Raw genomic sequence first — 5000 nt, 5'->3', positions numbered from 1 at the left:
GAAGAACTTGACTTGCCTGCACAGAGTCCTGACCTTAACCCCATCGAACACCTTTGGGATGCATTGAAACACAGACAGTGAGCCAGGCCTCATTGCCCAATATCAGTGCCCGACCTCACTAATGCTCTTGTGGCTGAATGGAAGCAAGACCAATGCAGCAATGCTCCAACATTTAGTGGAAAGTCTTCCCAGAAGAGTGGAGGCTGTTATAGCAACAAAGGGGTGACCAACTCCATATTAATGCACATGATTTTGGAATGAGATGTTCAAGCAGGTGTCCACATACTTTTGCCTCATGTAGTGTATGTGTGTGTGTGTGTCTGTGTGTGATGGGCAGCGCTATTGAGGACTTTCACCATTTTGAAGTAATCAACTGGGTGGGACTTCCTATGGGTTAAGGAAGGATCACATGATTCCATCCAGGTCATCATAAGGGGTCAGCCAATGAATTATACTTGTGAGAAAACATTCCATAACTACAGGCATTTAATTGCCAGCCTTTGTTTTATACCTGTTCAAACAACACACTCCAGGTGGCAGTATGCAGCCTTTCAGTTTCTTTACCAACTCATAAGAGTAGTAGATAAAGAATCTTGACAACTTCAAAATGGTGATGGCCCATGCTCCCACAGACGTCATAATGGGATAGATACAATGTTGCGTCATCTAACTATCTCTTTGAGCCAACACTATTAATAGATATGTAAAAATAAAAATTGCTAAGATACAGTAGCGGTATGCTAGCTTAATACATGTTGGGGTTAATACAAAATTGGCCAGTGATGATAAAATGAGTTTCTAAGGAAGATAACATAATTACGTTTTCATGAATGTTGGGGGGGGGGGCTGCTGAAATAAATCCTAGGGGAAACACTGCTAATACAGCGATTGAGATGGAGACAGTGTACTAAGCTTCAGTACCTTGGATAATGGATGAGAGGAATCAAGTCAATTGTATTTGTCTTTTGCACAGGCTGCGAATGGTGTACACAGTAAAATGAGATGCTTAGAGTAATAAGTCACTGCAGTACACTGACAACTAGCTTAATCTGTAATTATACCTATCTGCTTTACACAATCAGATACGCACACACCTGCTCATGTTTAAATATAGCAACATGTAACAGTGTTTTCCCCCACTGCCTAACCTGAGACTTCTGTTGAATGGAACATTTTAGCGTAGAATATAATATTAATTTCACAAACTGCTCCTGTCTCTCTCCCCTCCTCCCACCTCTCCCTTCTACTAATTTTCTGTGCTTCATATCTAGAACAATCTGACCCTGTCAACTCTCTCTCTCTCACACACACACGCACACACACACACACACACACACACACACACACACACACACACACACACACACACACACACACACACACACACACACACACACACACACACACACACATCATTGTGTTCTTGTTGGTCTGTGGTTAGATCAGAGGGTGTGTGTGATTGTGAGGTTGTGATGGGAACAAGAGCATGTCTTTATTCTCAGTGTCAGCCGTCCCTGTCCCTTCTCTAAACAGATTCCCTTTCTATCCCCACCCATACAATGATTAGCTCACACACACACACACACACACACACACACACACACACACACACACACACACACACACACACACACACACACACACACACACACACACACACACACACACACACACACACACACACACACACACACACACACACACACACACACACAGCTACACCGCTTTGCTGGGCTACACCACCTGTGACCTTTCCTGCAATGAGCAGTTCACCTAGCATTACATAGCCAGTTACCCACTCACACACATACACAGCCAACAAGCTATTTAGTCAGTTAGCAGGCCCATTATAGTCAACCATTAGACAGGTGAGAGAAGGGCTTCGGGGCAGAGCTATTCACTTAGCTTATCTCAATCAACCACTATTCATGCCATCGCTACCTCTCCGCCAGAGAGGTGAAGGATGAATCGTGTTGCCACTGTCTGGACTGGTAAACCACTCTGGCATCTCTCTCTCTCTCTACACCTTTCTCTTCATTTGTTCTCTTTCACCCTCCCACATGTACGTACGTACATACATGTACAATCACAAATCAAATACCACTGTGTTTTGTCACATGCTTCATAAAGAACAGGTGTAGACTAACATTGAAATGCTTACTTACGAGTCATTTTCCAACAATGCAGATTTAAAGATAAAACAAAAATAGAAAGTGACATGAGGAATAAAATAAATATACAGTGAATAATGAATAACATGGCTATATACAGGGGTACCAGGTAATAACATGGTTGTATACAGGGAGGTAATAACATGGCTATATACAGGGGTACCAGGTAATAACATGGTTGTATACAGGGAGGTAATAACATGGCTATATACAGGGGTACCAGGTAATAACATGGTTGTATACAGGGAGGTAATAACATGGCTATATACAGGGGTACCAGGTAATAACATGGTTGTATACAGGGAGGTAATAACATGGCTATATACAGGGGTACCAGGTAATAACATGGTTATATACAGGGAGGTAATAACATGGTTATATACAGGGGTACCAGGTAATAACATGGTTATATACAGGGAGTACCAGGTAATAACATGGCTATATACAGGGAGGTAATAACATGGCTACATACAGGGGTACCAGGTAATAACATGGCTATCTATATACAGGGGTACCAGGTAATAACATGATTATATACAGGGAGTACCAGGTAATAACATGGCTATATACAGGAAGCACCAGGTAATAATATGGCTATATACAGGGAGTACCAGGTAATAACATGGCTATATACAGGGAGTACCAGGTAATAACATGGCTATATACAGGGAGTACCAGGTAATAACACGTGTGTGGGTGTTGGTCTGTCAGTGTGTGGGTAGAGTCCAGCGTGTGGGTAGAGTCCAGTGTATGTGCATGGAGTGGTTGCAAGTTAGTAGGGAAAAAAGGGTTATTGCAGGTCGTCCGGGTAGCCATTTGATTGGCTATTTAGCAGCCTTGTTTAGCAGTCTTATGGCTTGTGGGTAGAAGCTTTTCAGGTTCCTGTTGGTTCCAGATGTGCACTGGTACCGCTTGACATGGGGTTGCAGAGAGAACAATCTATCGCTTGGCTGGCTGAAGTCTATGACAATATTTAGGGCCTTCCTCTGACACCGCCTTGTTTGAGGTCCTGGATGGCATCACTGGCCCGGTCCCAGTGATGTACTGGATGATGGTGTTGGAGTCGTGTGTGGCCATGTAGTCATGGGTGAACAGAGAGTACAGGAGGGGACTAAGAAAGCACCCCTGACGGGCCTTTGTGTTGATGGTCAACATGGCAGATGTGTTGTTTCTTACCCTTACCAGCTGGGGGCGGCCCGTCAGGAAGTCCAGGATCCAGTTGCAGATGGAGGTGTTCAGTGCCAGGGTCCTAAGCTTGGTGATGAGTTTGGAGGGTTTGTTGAATGCTGAGCTGTAGTCAATGAATAGCATTCTTACAAAGGTGTTCCTCTTGTCCGGGGGTTGAGGACAGTGTGGAGTGCAATAGAGATTGTGTAATATGTGGATCTGTTGGGGCAGTGTGGAGTGCAATAGAGATTGTGTAATATGTGGATCTGTTGGGGCAGTGTGGAGTGCATTAGAGATTGTGTAATATGTGGATCTGTTGGGGCAGTGTGGAGTGCAATAGAGATTGTGTAATATGTGGATCTGTTGGGGCAGTGTGGAGTGCAATAGAGATTGTGTAATATGTGGATCTGTTGGGGCAGTGTGGAGTGCAATAGAGATTGTGTAATATGTGGATCTGTTGGGGCAGTGTGGAGTGCAATAGAGATTGTGTAATATGTGGATCTGTTGGGGCAGTGTGGAGTGCATTAGAGATTGTGTAATATGTGGATCTGTTGGGGCAGTGTGGAGTGCAATAGAGATTGTGTAATATGTGGATCTGTTGGGTGCAGTAATATGTGGAGTGCAATAGAGATTGTGTAATATGTGGATCTGTTGGGGCAGTGTGGAGTGCAATAGAGATTGTGTAATATGTGGATCTGTTGGGGCAGTGTGGAGTGCAATAGAGATTGTGTAATATGTGGATCTGTTGGGGCAGTGTGGAGTGCATTAGAGATTGTGTAATATGTGGATCTGTTGGGGCAGTGTGGAGTGCAATAGAGATTGTGTAATATGTGGATCTGTTGGGGCAGTGTGGAGTGCAATAGAGATTGTGTAATATGTGGATCTGTTGGGGCAGTGTGGAGTGCAATAGAGATTGTGTAATATGTGGATCTGTTGGGGCAGTGTGGAGTGCAATAGAGATTGTGTAATATGTGGATCTGTTGGGGCAGTGTGGAGTGCAATAGAGATTGTGTAATATGTGGATCTGTTGGGGCAGTGTGGAGTGCAATAGAGATTGTGTAATATTTGGATCTGTTGGGGCAGTGTGGAGTGCAATAGAGATTGTGTAATATGTGGATCTGTTGGGGCAGTGTGGAGTGCAATAGAGATTGTGTAATATGTGGATCTGTTGGGGCAGTGTGGAGTGCAATAGAGATTGTGTAATATGTGGATCTGTTGGGGCAGTGTGGAGTGCAATAGAGATTGTGTAACATGTGGATCTGTTGGGGCAGTGTGTGAATTGGAGTGGGTCCAGGGTGTCTGGGATGATGGTGTTGATGTGAGCCATGACCAGCCATTCAAAGCATTTCATGGCTATAGATGTGAGTGCTACGGGGCGATAGTCATTCAGGCAGGTTACCTTGGCCGGTAATAACAAATGATTATTATTATGAGATAATCTGATGTTGATACAGGATTAGGACTATGCAATTCACAGGATTACAGTTAAGAGATCGGATTACTGTAATTGTATATAATAATATAACACAGGATTAACGGGACAACTCTGCCAAATTATTACCCCATAGTGGGGCAGAAACGTGCTATTTCTTATCGGTGTTCTTATCACGTCTTAGTGTTTTGTAGGCAGAGAGAGAGAGAGAGAGAGAGAGAGAGAGAGAG

General features: G+C 43.8%; 1 protein-coding gene across 21 annotated transcripts in view; it reads left to right on the top strand.

Moving 5' to 3' along the window:
- The window catches only part of LOC118394923 (muscleblind-like protein 1), a 60626-nt gene that overhangs the window by 18395 nt on the left and 37231 nt on the right, over positions 1-5000 (top strand). The gene's annotated exons all lie outside the window — the stretch shown is intronic.

This window comes from Oncorhynchus keta, chromosome 15 (assembly GCF_023373465.1).
Source record: "Oncorhynchus keta strain PuntledgeMale-10-30-2019 chromosome 15, Oket_V2, whole genome shotgun sequence".
NCBI lineage: Eukaryota > Metazoa > Chordata > Actinopteri > Salmoniformes > Salmonidae > Oncorhynchus > Oncorhynchus keta.
This window is presented reverse-complemented; position numbering and strand designations above follow the sequence as displayed.